The sequence below is a fragment of the Macrosteles quadrilineatus genome, unplaced genomic scaffold (genome assembly GCF_028750875.1).
Source record: "Macrosteles quadrilineatus isolate MER2022 unplaced genomic scaffold, UCM_ALF_1.0 Scaffold_2__2_contigs__length_208266976, whole genome shotgun sequence".
Classification (NCBI taxonomy): Eukaryota; Metazoa; Arthropoda; class Insecta; order Hemiptera; family Cicadellidae; genus Macrosteles; species Macrosteles quadrilineatus.
Window position 1 is genome coordinate 189,262,609 of NW_026542595.1, and position 15,970 is coordinate 189,278,578.

Sequence of the window (15,970 nt, forward strand, 5' to 3'; positions counted from 1 at the left end):
TTTTTATTTTACCTTCCAACGGTCAAGAACCAATTTACAACATGTTGTATAGATGACTTAATCTAACTTAAACATATACATACAAAATAATTTTTGACAATGACACGCAGTAAGTGAATACAATTTGATTTGAACAGTATCGAAATAGACGTACACAAAGCAGAACTTTAAATAACAACCAATGAACAAGAACAACAAACAAGAATAGTAAGTGAAAATATAAATGAACGACAAAAATATATGAGTTTCAACAATAACAATAAATATATGAGTTTTAAAATAACAATAATATATGAATTTCAACAATAACAGTAAATATAATTTCAACAATAACAAAGAAAACAAGATTTGTAAAAAGAGAGAAACTTTTATTGGTTTAAAAACAATATAATAACAGTAATTTTGGGTGGTAACTATGATGAGCGGTGGAAGTCAGCCAGTACCCTCTTCTGGATTGTTTTTTGGCTGTCTGTGAAGATGTCGAAAGTTTAGCTGATGGTTTTTAAAATTTAAAGGAACATGTTTTTTTTCTGTATTATGAAACATGTTAGATTTCAAAGGAAAAAGTAAAAATTGTAACTGAAAATTCAAAACTATGACTGTAATGAATTGATTGAATTCTTCATTGGAGATATATACTGAAACTTATTTTTTTCAAATCCCTAACAATGCATTTATTTTTAAGGTCGAGTACTAATTAGTTAAATATTCCACGATACGGTTTATTATAAACTATAGAAGTTTTATAAGTATTTTTAACACTATCTAATGCCTTCAACTATATAGCTTTACACGGTTATTCTAATTCAACTAAAATGTACAACGATAAACAAAGGAAGTTAATGAACAAAAACTGTAATCCCTTCATAAAAGGAATTCAAGAAATTTTTGATTTTAAAGTGCGTCTTAATAGTTGGCAAATTTTACTGATGTGTCAAATTTTGGTATATATTTAATCTCAAGCTATTTCATTAAAAAGGGAATTTTTTTTCGTATTCCGTTTAGTAGGCCTACTTGTTGTAAGTAAATTTATGAGATTTAAAAAACAATTTACCACTGAAGAAACCCTATTAAAAATAATTTTAGTTTTATTGGCTACACGTAATTTTTAAAAGCCAATTTTGCTGTCCAGATCAAGACAGAAATAATGAGAATTTACTCTAATCCAGGTTCCATGATAAAATATATTTAGCACATTTAATTTGTCTAACAAGAAAATAAATACATTAGTCTAATGATTAAACAAATCTTCTAGTAACATACTAAAACTCACTTGTAATAGGTGCAGCATTGACTTATACCGTTTATTCCCTAGACAGTATGCACTGTATATACATTATATGAAGAGTTGCCGTGTAGTTATCAGTATTGATTCGCCAGACCTGTTATGATCTGCATATTCATGTCACTGATGTAGTGGTAGTGGGTCTTTGAAGTCACTGATTCGTGTAACCTCAACCTGGCTGGTGAACGCTTTAAATCTTATAGGAGAAACTTGTACAATCTACGGTATCTTCAGCTAGCTGAATGCCAAGGATTTTGATTCTCGTTTATCTGTATTGAAATGAAAATGAAATGAAACCAGTGCTTTATTTTCATTAAAACAATGCATTACAAAAGAATAAGATTTTTCATAAATAACTCTTCCATAAGGTAAATCTACAAAGAAAATATCTACATACAACCTTGAATCACACTTATTCTAGCGTTTTTTACCTTAATATCATTTTGTTTTGTTTTACTGTACTATATCAGCATAGCCCAAAGGACTGTCAGCTGGGCTGGCAGCTTTCATGTTAATTATAATATTACAAAATATTTTTATTTTCTCCTTATTTTTCATTTCACCTTTTTTGTAAATAGGTATTACTCTAGACATTTTTAAGCAGTCTAAAGATAACTAATGAAAAAAATGTTCCCAAGATTCACTGAGTAAGATTTCCAATTGCAAGGCATACATTATATTTTGCTATGTACGTTTTGATAATTATTTAGAATAATCTGTTTACAAACAATCATCTAAATACTTTCCTATCACAACATGAACATCTAGTGTTCTCCCGTCTTGTGTCTGGTCTAACAAGACGGATCTCAACCAGACAAGACGAACCCTTGTCGGTCCAAATTGCTGAAGAGTTCATTACCAGGGTTGGGGCTACATTCTTTGTATTTGCATAAGCCCAGCACTGCTTCATCTCTATATATTATGCATAAACCGCTCCGCTAAGGTGCTTTGCTTTTCTATCTACAATGGAGAGGCTGTCTTGTTCCCATAGTATTATCCTGTCCTTCCCTTCTGAATGTGGGATTGTACAGGGTGTTATGCTAAATCTTACCTTGTATACTTCACAGTGTTAATCTAAAGTAGTTAATTACATTAGAAGATATTGAATATTGTGAAACGAATTTCGTTCACGAAAACCGAGAAAAAGTAAGCCATTAATAACGTGGTACTAAAACCATGATAATTTTGTTTCAGATGGGCAGTGAACATGTTCTCAAGTTGAAAAATTCAACAATGGTAAAACAAGTAAGTTGAACAGTTATAATTTGTAATTAAGTATAACGTAGCATAAATTGAAGTACTGATTAATACTTTAGAGTTTTATTATAACCATTGGTTAATTTAGTGTGTTAGTAAAACAGTCGTTTAAGTTTTTTACAGTCATATTTTACACTTAAAAAATATAAAATAACAATCGGTTTATTTAATTCTTTGAAAAACTTTACAAAACAGTTTAACAATTTGTTAGTTATTCGCTAGTTTTAAGAAGGTAATTACAGATTCCTCAAGAAATACACCTTTAACCCAGGTACCCCCAATTAGTATGGCTCTATTCACGTTTTGTATCAACCCAGGGCTGTGATCCGCAGCTCTCGAGGTATTAAGGATGATATTTAGAAATGAAATAAAAGCTGGCCAAGCTAAACGTGTCTAAACCAAAGATAATTTACGAAGATACTATATAAAAAGTAGGGGTGAATCTGTATTAGTGAAATAAAAAACTCCTAAACTTAACAACCGTGAACTAAACGATGATATTTTATTTATTCCCAAGCAAATTTACTGCTATGTTTCTTCTTTTGAATCTGCATTGTAAAATTAACTAGAAACACCCAAAAATCACCACTATGGAGAATATCACACACAAATTAAACGACCAGGAATTTAAATATTCCTAATCCGCCACAACTAATGTTTACTTATAAGATCACATACGTATGTGCTACGAATGACGATTCTCAGCTTACCGTAATCGGGCGAGCGCCTCGCCTCAGCGCATTTGAAAAGCAAATCTGTTTTTTCAAGATCCAATTTGCATGTGTGTCATCACCACAAGTGTCCCATTTGCCTCTCCCCTCCCCCCAAACATTGTCATCAGCTGATTCCCAGGTGTAGATCATTACTATGGGGTTATTGTTAGGTTTTGTCTTCTTTGTAGTGGTGTTTGTCACTTTGATTGCCACGTATTTGTCACTTCCCGCGATTGTGGTGCGCTTCTACATATCGTCTACTGACTCGTGGCATCCTAACCCGTTAGAGGTTAGGGTTGGGCAGGTTAGTGATAGGTTAGGTTAACAGGTCAATAAACTTACAAGAATATTAGGGATAGGTTAATAGTTGAACATGTTAATTATTACTACTGTAGTAACATAAGGACTTAGATTAGTTAAAGTAGGGCTTGAGGATAAAATATTCTAACCACAAATACTGAACTACATTTGTGTGATTGGTCAAGTGGCTATATTGCTGGCTTAAAATCTATATGTCGCTTGTGAAATTTGCCAGATAAATCCGGATCCAGATGCCATTTTTTAATGGGCAATCAATTTAAGATGCTAATTTACACGATTGATAGTACCAAGACAAGAATTTGGCCCGTTCACTTACATAAAATATAAAAATGCCACTGGCGTACACACACGCAAAAGCTTTAGGGGTTTGAGCTAGTTACCCCTAACTAGTAGTATTTGGGGGGGGGGGTACGTTAATTGTCGTAAATAATATAACACTTAAGAATGGTTGAAATTAGAATACAACAGTAAGAAACTCTAACAACAAAAAGGGTAGAAAAGAAATCCATGAAATATTGGAATTTAATTTTACTTTCAAAATAGAATTGGTGTTTGATTAAGTTTTTAAGTAATGCCACGGCTTAGAGACCCCCCTTTTACAGCAAAGCTTTTGAAATACCTGTAATACATACTAAAAGACTGTGAATTAAATTTTACTGAAAATCCATATCTAATTTCGAATTCCGCTATCAAATTTTGTACTTTATTTTTTCATGTTTACTCCATCCAAAATGTTTGAAGATGAATTATTTCCCGTAAATCTTAAACACTTCCATATATTCATGGAGCATTCTACCTTCCCGAAGTAACGAGCCGTGAGTAAGTTTGGTAATGGCGACCTAACCACCGACTTTACGGACTGTTTCCCGCCCGGCGCCGTGGAGCGGATAGTAAAAATGAAATTACCCCTAGCTGCAAATGAAATTCGCGGGTGGCCGCAACCGTAGGACTATAGCTCTTAGAGAGGGGCGGGGGGGGGGTTACAGTTCGTAGCCAACGGAGCGATACACACACGAACACACCGGTGACTGCTCCAGCACAAAGACCACAGAAACGCTCAGGTGGCCGGCCGCAAAATGGCGGCCAATAAAAAGTGTCAGTGTTTCAAAACGATGGCGACAACTAAGAATAAACCAATTAAACAGTTTTTGCCGCGACGAGTCTGTTTACAGGGACAATGGGAATGGCGACGCTTTGGTTTTTGCTCTCAATTACGTCTGTTCGGAATTTAGAAATTGTGTGGGGGAATTAATGACTTTATCAGTTGGGGTTTTGGATCTGGATTTTCTACTTACATGCTAGTTCGTCTTAGTGTTGGATTACTTTGATAAATCTACATATTTTGATTGAATTAAACCACTGTATAAAGTATTTAAAGATAAATAATCGGGAAAGCGTTTAGGACGTAAGCGAGTCCAATCTACAATATATTTTGTCTATTTTATATACTTACGTAGGTAAATACTTTCGACATGAAGAAGCTCGCTAATGCATTCACTTGAAATGTTTAAAAATAGTCAACTACTTGCGCTTTAAGTGGAGAACAGTATATATTTGCCTTTTTAAAGCATTATAATTGCTATTATTTTCACAATGATCCTTTGTTTGACTCAAACATAAACATTTCTTAAAAATAAACTGTTTCCAGGCTAGACATTAGACATACGAAAGCAGTCAAATAATAAAAACATTTTTACAAAGAAATGTCTGTTTAATAGCATCGAGACGATAATAGTGCAACAAGACCACCCCATCTGATTATGTAGGGGGTAGAAAAAATCTGAAGTTTGGTAAAATAAAATACAGTAGTTCAGGAAAAACACGTGTGCAACTTTGGAAAGTGTGTAGGAATTTCGTTTGTTTATAATGTTGAAAAAATGGCCACATCTTTAGGCTAATGTAGGAAAACTATAGCTCTTGTTATATTCTTTTCTTAGTATTGAAATTAAAACTATTCGAACTAATACTCAATTCTACCTCAAAATCTAAATCATCGACGCTCCAAATCCCAGCTCCAATGAATAAGAAAACGCGAAATTACTTTTGCATAAATGACCTGTGTAGAATATGTCACGAGCATATTCTACGAAATTTGTACACGAACGAAGTAGTAAAAGGAATCCGTAGTATTCCAACAACTCAACTTTCTAGCCATTTCGTTAAATATTATCTCAGCATACTTGATGAATTGTGTGGAAACGAGAAATATTTTCAACATCAAACAAAACTCCATTGCGTGTGGTATTGCTGACAGCCGTGTTGTAGTCGGGTGGCGACCGAGTCTTATCATCAAGGTCATCAGTTATCAGGCGTTCAAGGTCAAAGGTCGCGACCATTGTTGCTAAGCGGCAAGGCTAGTCATTGTGGCAGTTTTGGAATACAATAGAGGTTAGATCTTGAGTGTCGCAGCGCTATTACAGGTTATCTGTACAAACATAGATCAGTGTTAGCTGTTAGATAACATCCGAACATAGTTTAGTGTATGTAATAGTCAAAACAGTTCAAAGGTTTGTATTTTTACTTAATCTATTTACGAGGAAAATTTATTATATCGTATTTGTGCTGATATGGACTAAGTCCGGAAGCAATGTGCATTTTCACACTGTTGCTAACCAGCCAGATCTTCTGTGTTCCTCATAGCAGAAAATCTAAAATGAAAATAAAAATCTAAAATAATCTGTTGGTATTTGTTTACCGACTTGGTGGTTCTTTTACAATCGCAGGCTATTTGCGGCTTGGATCTAGGAAAACATTTTGTTTAGCTGCGTCGGAAGTATTTACGTTTATTAATGACATTCTCACTTTTATTTATTATATTTAATTTGTTATTCAAGTATATATTTAATAACTCCTTGAAATATACCCTCTTTGAAACATTTGAAGAAATGTTTCATCCAAAAATAATACTTAATAATTTTTACCACATATAAGCTGTGTTTTATTTCAGTGCACTCATGTGTTGCCATCAGTAATTCAGAACTCACGCCACGATGAGTATAGTTTGATACCATAAAACAACTTTCGTTTCCAAATAAATGTCCCTTCATGAGTTTTGTTAATTGCTAAAATATATTCAAGGCGTAAAATGCAAAATGGATACAGTACCACTATTGCCTCTATATATTTGAAGGCGTCGTTTCTTAATGCCCGTAAAGACTACTGTATTTCCTTTTTCGTTGTATATTTTTATAATTTTACATTCTAATTATTTTATTTGCCAGTGTAGTTCTATATCTTGCTTTGAAATTTCATAAGCCCAATAACAATTTTCATTTCCAGTAGTTTACTTCATGAGTGCTTTCATCAATAATTTTTCGCCCATAAACCGCTTCCCAAAACCTTCCTTCACTAGCGTTTGGAATATATTTAGCAAACAGACATTGTTTTCATTTAACGACTCTTAAAGAGACATTAGGAAAATAATTCAAACAAGTTTGGCAATGGCTTGGTTAATAAGGAAAAGATAATTAAATTGCAGTAAAAGCTAAAATTAAAATTAGCTTTTATACGGATTAAAACCAGATAAATCTGTATTTTTGTGTATTTTTTTTAAATATCCGGATTATTTTATGATATAAAAATACATTTTAGTTTGAAGATTTTATTTAGCTGAACACAACTGCGAAAACCCGACTCCAATAGCATGTTTCATTCAGAAGTTATGATTTTTTAAAGTCTAAATTAAATCAATGACATTCCATGAGAGATAAATTTAAATACTCAATGACTATTTCGCGAATGAATGGCGCGTAGCGATAAGGGACCTTTAAACCGATAAGATAACGGAGCACCTCATTCATTCATTCATTCATCTTTATCTCTTAAAATGTTTAAAAATCTACCTTAATTATTGTTGATATTTTATCAATTAATCGCAATGTTGCCATTTTTGACTCGGTTGTCCGTTTGAGGTCGGGTTTGCGGCATTGTTTTTTACTAATAAATACCTTTATTTTTATGTGTGCATATTGATCTAGGCTAACCTTAAAGATACTCTTATGACACCTAGCGGCCGTCCCCCTGATGAGGTAGCGTATAATAATAATTTTTATATATAATATAATAATAATATTATTATATTACTATTCCTAATAATTATTATATTACTATTCTATGTTATTTTAGTATAGTAATAAATTTTTATGACCAGTGACTTTGTTACAAATTCAGTAGCTTTGTCTCTATTTTATATGTTTTTGTAAATACATTTTTTGTGCTTATTTTTTAGCCTATTAATTTATAAAGGGACTCTGCACATCTAAAGGAAAATATCTTTCTAACAGTATGCGTAGATTTTCCCTGCAATGTACACGAGCTGAGGAAAAATGTTTAAAGACACTCGCTTGGATGCCACTAAAATGGTGGAAATCGTAGTTCATGAATTGTCAGGGCTTTTACAATCGTGATTAAATAAATAATGAATGGATGAATAAACCAATGAAGAAAATATTACCATTCTGTTGAGGAGACGTTTTATGAACTTGAATGTATTATGTTAATTCTTCGATCGATTTAAGTGTAATATTAACAACTTTCTCATCTTAAGCATAAAAATATATTTTTAGGTACAACTTTGCAAAGTGCAAAAGTAAGTTTGACTTTTTTTAGTTAATGCTGTTTAAGTTACCTTGTATTATATACCTTCTTATTTACCTTTTATTCTTGTATAACTTACTATTAGCTAAAATGAAAATGACATTTCCAAGTATGATAAGTTGCATGTAAATAATGTAATTAATGTAAAAAGTCCCTGAGCATTTTCGAAATTAAACATACCATAAGGGTGATAAATCTGTAAAGGGAATACGTCCAATCTATGGTAATTATTTGAACATAATCACACTTTTGTATACACTTGTTAAAAAATATATACATATTATTCTATATGAATTTTTTTAACTTACCTGATACGTAACATCTTTGTACATTAAGATGATTTTTTCATAAATATTGTACAGTATCTTACGACAGTATAGGCTACGTATCGGGACTGTACGTACGGTATACAGCGAGCGAGCCTACGCACACACACACGCTATCACACACACACACTCACACAGGAACAATTACAGCCCACCTGTAAGACAGCTGGTTGTTCTTTAATTAGTGATATTAATAAGAAGATCAGCTGATATGGCTGATGGTGGCTTTTACACCGGACAAAGCGTTCTGCTGTCCGATTAATTGTTGTACTTCACAGTTGTGGTTGTAAGACTTCAGTTTTCATTTCGTTAGCTAAAAACCTTTTTGGTGCAATTAACAGTTAATGCTGCTGTGCGGCCGTGTTAGAACACTTTTGTGAAAAGTTAATTTTATACTTGGGAAGAGTTCAAGTAAAAGATTCTTGATCATAAAATCAAAACATGATTTATTCGAAACTAGCTGGGCAGCTGAGAATATATAGTGGATCAGAAGGTTATTAGTTCAATTATTTGAAAAACCAGAAGTTTTTGATGTCCATAACTGGACCCAGCTATGATCAATAGCTTCAATGAAAAAATCAACCAAATGTGTATTATCCATGTATGAATCCCAAACTACCCATGAACTTTTGAGAAAACTAAAAGTCACACCCCCATAAACCATATACTTAAAATGTTCGTCATGACCAGAAACCTTGCGCAAAACTATCCATTATTTCATAAATTGCCCTTTAAGGTCGTAATTCCTTTCTAAAGGGAACTTTATACAGTAAAAAAAATACACGTTATTAATAAATGTTTTTAATACGTTAACTAATTGAGAGATTGTTCCAAGGATTATTGTTTATCATTTTAAAACATGTTTAAGAAATCACTCCTGAGTTATTGTTGTAACTCACAAATCGACAAATTTATCTTGATCACTCCTATATTATCACTGCACTCGGTTCATTATTTAAACAAAATTAGCGCACAACTGAATGAAGAAATAGACTTAAGAATAGTGGAAATAATTACAAATAAAAATTGTAACACCAGCAACTAATTTTGTTACCAAAGTACACATAAGGTTGTACCACGGATATCAGAACAGAAACGGCATGCATGGATCATAAACACAAACAAATCATGACGTCACTGACTCAAAACAAACTTATAACCAACATTATTGCTTTTAGAATTTTTTACAGTTTCTTTGAAATATAATACAAATATGTTCACTTTCTGGCCATAACCGTAATTTGTTAATGTTAATGATTCATGCATTTCTGTCGTAATATTCATAGATTTTGTTCTACTACGTGAAGGTTTGTCTAAGGACGGCGAAACTTGGATCCAGAAACTAGCTACCGAGCTCAATCCAATTATTTGTGCAATTCTTATATTTATGGAAAGTCCAGATACTATAATACATTTTACAACCAATTATTTTGAAAATAACCATCATAAATATAACGTCAGCGTAGGTAAATATAAAACGCTGAACAGTTTTACTCGGATATTTCCTCCTTTTGTTTCCAAAGTCACAAAAAAGAAACGGGACAATGAAGGCCGTGGAAACGTGTCAGCGGAAACGTCACTCCATGTGATGACGTAGCAGGTTCAGACAGCAGAATGTTATCAGTTTATCAGTGACGTGTATAGAGATACTGAACAATCTTCCTGCTAGAGCTAGCAGACTCGTAGGTAGCATTGTAATTATGAACAAGAAACTGATAAGTGGTATATATAGCTGTGAAATACATTATGAAAGCTCTCTACTTTGGAGGGACAGCGAAGAACGTTTTGCAGACGTTTTGTGGAGGTGGATGATGGACGAAGTGAGTGTAGAATAGAGTGTGATGACATGCGTCTTTTTGTCACCAATATCAGCTGTAGAATGTATTTAAATCATCTGGGAAACGTTACTGACTTCGATCAGCTGATTCTTAGCCCAATGATAAAGAACAGCTGGATTTAGTTTTCAACCATCATAAAGCTACTTACATTTCTCGGAATCAGACCGACGACTTTTTTTAGTTATGTCAGCAGGACAACACTATAACCACTCAGCTACATAACTCTTTTTTGTGAAAGACGAATAGCCCTTCGTTTACAAGTTACAGTAGTTTTGAACAATATTATAAAGTCCTTATGTCCACCGTGTGCATAAATCCCTTAGATACCAGTATTCACCTAAATTCTTCTCAAAGTATAAAAAAGATAACTGTTGATTTCTAATACCATACAGTGAATGGATACATGCAAGCAATTGTTATCTTATCATAATATCATAAATACACAGGATTTGTACTTATACAAAATTAGAACCCATTTCATCCTTAACCAAAACAGCCCAAACGGTGAAATAATCTTGCAGAAATAATCATGGTGTAGATGTCGGTGTGTTTGTACAGTTTGAGGTTTCGCAGCCCTTTGCCCTCAAACTCCCCTTCGAAATCTTAGGTTGCTTTGACCCGGCCGCTTTGAGTACTGCAGCTTGTTAATTCTAATTAGCAAGTCGATGAAAATGCATGAGTTTTGAGTCGGGTAGCTTTGGCGCGGATTTCTCCCTTAATTGCCTCGGCTTGGATGTTTATATCAGACGCTATACTCCCCATTGACAAGTTGCTTGATTCCTCTCAAGCTATTAATCAAGACTGAGTCAAAGGGTTGGTTAATCTTGTAGCTTTTAAAATCTGGGATATTTTAAATAGGTTTAAATATTGAATATTTCATTTTTGATAATTATTAAGTACCCATTAAACCGCCTGAAACTTTATTTGGTTTGGATCTTGTCTTGAATTGTTTTGTACAAAATGCTATTTTTAATATTTTAATGATAGGATTACTTTCAGGAAAAACAGATCTATTGAGTATACTACGATTGTTTGAAATCGCAAAAGTTTAAGACTTTAACACCTTTTTAATGAGGTAACGAGTACCTCATTGAGAAAAAAGGTTTCTCGCTAGACAAATCTTTAAAATACAATTTATATTAAATGTTAAAATATTTTAAAGAACACTCTTAGAGTAAGTAGTTGTAACTGCGATAGTTTATGTGACACAAACGATACTATACAAATTGCAATAAGCTATATTTTCGGTGCAGCATGGTTAAAAAGTTGGTTGAGCTTTATATTCGAGAGGAATCTACACTAGTAATTTATCCCTGTGCATTCTGTTCATGGCTAAATTCAACTGCTACAGACCTACCTCTATTTCAATTTTAATACTAAAACCGGCTTCAACCTCAACATTGGAATAGTATGTCTTGTTTAACTCAAATCTATAGTCTGAAATAATAAAATTCATACAAGTTTTAGTCTTCTGATCTTTCTTGAAGCAAGATTGTATTGCCCGTAAACTGGGTATCATGAACCGATCCGTAGCCTTTATAGGACTTAGGTGATCACTATATTGCAATTGTTTAAAATCATTGTTTGAATTGCTTGATCAGTCCCAGGTTCTACTTGCTAGAGATTGTAAAATATTCTGACGGTGGTAGACGATCAGCCATAGGCGAACGCAGGACAGCCAGTCCCATCCGGACCCCTTAGTACTGGAATTGATTGTCCTGTTTTGGCAAAACAGGCAAACCAATTTTACCCCTGGACTAAACGTCAGTCTATCATCTGTAGAATATCTATAAATACTGAAATGCAATCCCTATTACTCCTAATATTCCTTGCAACATTGTACCGCCTGTAACCTGAGCAGCAGTAGCAGGTGCTCGGGACCGGTTACAAGCGCCGCTGGCGGAACTGTGACTGGAACGATCAGTTATCAGTCCTGTCATACCACGGTCAATCAGCCCAGCTGTACATAATCATCAGCTATCAGCCGTTCCTCTAATTACTGCTTATCACTAATCTTGGTCCCATTTTTAATTACTACCTCAGTAAACGTTCCGGTTCCGCGGTTAACTCTGTAACTGTTTTTGTGTCGTGGAACGGTTTGGGGATCGGTTCAAAATACTGTTAATATATTTGTGTAGTTTAAATGATTATTTAAAACAATTTTTATGAGTGTAAGATATAAATCTTACACTCATAATTATAATATAAATATAAATTTGGGTTCCCGATTGGGCCTAATGGTCAAACCACATCATTATTGTAGCATCTTTCATGTATTCTTTTCCTCTTTTAAAAGTTTAGAACTGTAAGAATCTGTGTTGTTGAAGGTGTATTTTATATTGCATCCATATAATATTACCATCACGTTCAATACTTATAAAGAAAGTATTCAATTAGTTTTATTGAAATCGTAGAAATATATAGAATATTTATTGTAACAAATACAGTTACTGATATCAGTTAGATCGACAGGAAACATCTATTTAAATATTAAGTCAACCTTAAACTATAAATAAGTATTTTTGGTATTGGACATGTTTGTGACGATTCTCTACTTCTTACTAGAGGTATTCAGTGTATTTGTTTATGCTTAAAGGTCGTCAAGATATGACATCTTTACAATAATTACCATGCCAATAATATAATATTAACCACAGAAAAAACCTCTAGTCAATTTTAAACTAGATTTAATCAGACATTCTAACAGATGATTAGACTAGCAATAGTTTTAATTGAAATATACGTTTATGTAATGGTCAACTACATTTGCCCACCAACAGGACATTTTAAAAAACGACTATATACATTTGCTTACAAACATAAAATGTGTCCAACCGTATAAATTGGATATAAACATTACATTTTAAAATTCAACGATATAAGTTTGGCTACAAACAAGGCATATAATGAGCACCTTATTTGCGTCTAAAATTATGAGGTCAAAGTTAAACAAAAACATTGAAAGGTTTCTAGTGCCACAATGAGTAAACTCATAAACTTATAAAACTCATAAAATGTTAAGCTAAGAAGTAATCCTTACTTGAACTAAACATTCTTCAGTGAAATTTATATCAAACTAAAAGCTTTCTGAAAATATAAAAGAAGAAATTCATTACTTCAAAAGAAATCACCACTACAAACTTTTTTTTCAACTCAAGACGATATTCGAAGAACATATTCGATAATCACTAATATACATGTTACCATACAAAGTGGCCACTCAAATGCTAATTCGTAAATTTTTCCCAGCTGCATGTTAAACAAGCTAAGTTAACCACGAGACAGGTGATTCATGTTCCGTTTTTGCCAGGCCTAATATAGAAATCCCGAAACCGCGACTGTAACATATAATCCGGTGCAAAAAGCGACACAGCTGCCCCAAGGTGTTACGTTTTGGGACGCTCACCTGCAAGTAATTGATTTTGGGCTGATGCGGGTGGGTTTTGACCGGGCAGATGGGCATTCCCGCATAGATAATAGATTAACTGTTTCATAGGCGCTGTCAACAATAGTGTTTGTAGTTGTAGGGGTATGTTGTAGACACCTGTCAACTGAGGCGGTTTTATGGTTTAAGTAGTGTTCACACATTAGAGCGAATCAGGTACTGAATTTTTGGTTTATGTGGTTTTTGACTTTGGAGAGTAGTGGCTATTCAATTTTCGTTTTAAACTTGTAACAAATTTTAAACTGAATTGACCCATTTGAATTAAATCACCGAAAAGAATATGTCGATGTCAGTTACTAATCTGTCGAATGAACCAATTTCTTATTCAAACTATGAGTACAACTTAGCGTTAACCATAGCATAGTTTATGTCACGTTATTAATCAAAGATTCGAATTCAAGAGAGGATATAGAATGGTAGAGCACTGTCAAGAGCTCATTCCATCATGTTTCTTATATCAATGAAAAATTAGGACAAATAGGATGTCTAGCCTTGTATCCAAAATATTATGCTTTAAGATGACAGGTCTATATGAAATGGATGTAGCTAATTTTGTGGTTCGAGTCAAACACACAGAATGAGACTCAGCCAAAAATGCGCTTTTCTCCTCTACCTGTTGATACTATTATGGTTTTCTGGTTTTCATAGTCTATACATGCTTACACACAACAAAATGCTTGATCAAGAGATTTACCTTCAAGTTTGGATTCGTCACGAAATGGGTGTAAAAACATTAATTAGTAATTGTCTGTCTCGGGCTCATCTCAGTTTATTTTTATTCTAGAACTATTATATAGAACCTTTGATTGGTCTACGTACCTTGGCAACAATTAATGCTCACCATGGTCTTTTTTATTGGGAACAGCTCCAAACAAAATTATTTCTGAAATGAAGAATTTGTCTTTATATTTTTGCCCAGTAGACACGCCGTCAAATTATAAGCTGCGCCATACAGACACAAACAAATTAATTAATAAGTTAAAGATTCAAGATTAAAGAGGGAACCAATATTATTTTTATGGTGTAACCATAGTGTTAAAAACCCATGGTAACTAGCAAGTTGTCTTTATTATTGTTGAGGTTTAGGTTCTAAAACTAACCATTGTAATTCTAAATAATGGGGAAATTGCGACCAAAATATAAAGAAAAACTTAATACGTTATTAGAGTTTGGTGTTTTCACTTGTAGAACGATCGTCTTTAACAAAAACTTCCCGTGCTTCCATAAATAAGGGTTAGGCAACTTTACAACCAATTAGCAGGACTATGATTAGAGAGCAAGATTTACCTTTGTAGTTATATCTGTGAACTAATATTTCTGTGAATTCGTTTTGTTTTTTTTATTATTCATAAGAGTGACACAAGCCAATCTATTTTACTTTATTTGCTGCAGTCTCACGAGTTTTTTTTAGTTGCAGGTTCCTAGAGAAGCCAAGTGGGGTGTGAGAGACGCAAGCCGCTAGACGAGCCAAGATTAAACAGTTTATATGGCTTTGCACAAATAAAGTTATATATTTTAAATGTGTATTTTATTCCTCCGACACCATACATAGACAAATGTTCATGAAATAATCTCATGTTGTATTTTGTACAACGTTACATTATTTATTATATAGTATAAGGAGAATGTAAGGAATAATGTTCCCATCATTCGTTACATTAAAATGAACATTTACAATAAAGGATTCAATGGTTTGAATTCATCCAAAAGTTTTCACAATGATATATCATTATTATGTGTGATTAATGTTTCCAGTATTTTCTAGTTATGGTATAGTTATTAAACAGGTTTAAAGTGCCAACTTGAGGCATTTTTGGTCTTTAATATTACTCAAGCACCTTAAAAGAATAAAATCTAAATAAGCCTTATAAGGCTTTAGAATCTGTATAAGATTAATTAAATGGCTCTACATTTAAATAAATAAAATATCTGTTTAGTTGTGTTTGTGGTTGTTACAACCTACAAAAAAAATCTAAAAATTGTAATATAACAATTTTTAGAAAAACACAAAAAATATGTTATCAAAGTCAACACTAATTAGATATAATTATCTGTAATATTAGTCTTGACGGATTTCCATGATTTTTATTCTGAAGGATTGAAATTTCAAGAATCCTTGGAAAAACCAACCCCTTTTACATTTTAATATATGCGTTATTTTTTAAACTTTGTTTGTGGCTAGTACCGAC

At 33.1% G+C, this 15,970-nt stretch overlaps 1 long non-coding RNA gene across 1 annotated transcript in view; it reads left to right on the plus strand.

Annotated features, from left to right (window-relative positions):
- LOC128987527 (uncharacterized) overlaps positions 1-15,301 on the plus strand; it is a 97,492-nt gene extending 82,191 nt beyond the window's left edge. The window contains exons 4-5 of the long non-coding RNA XR_008490246.1: positions 2,480-2,530; positions 15,193-15,301. This is a non-coding gene — a long non-coding RNA (uncharacterized LOC128987527). The remainder of the gene's footprint in view (positions 1-2,479; positions 2,531-15,192) is intronic.
- The last annotated feature ends 669 nt before the right edge of the window (positions 15,302-15,970 follow it).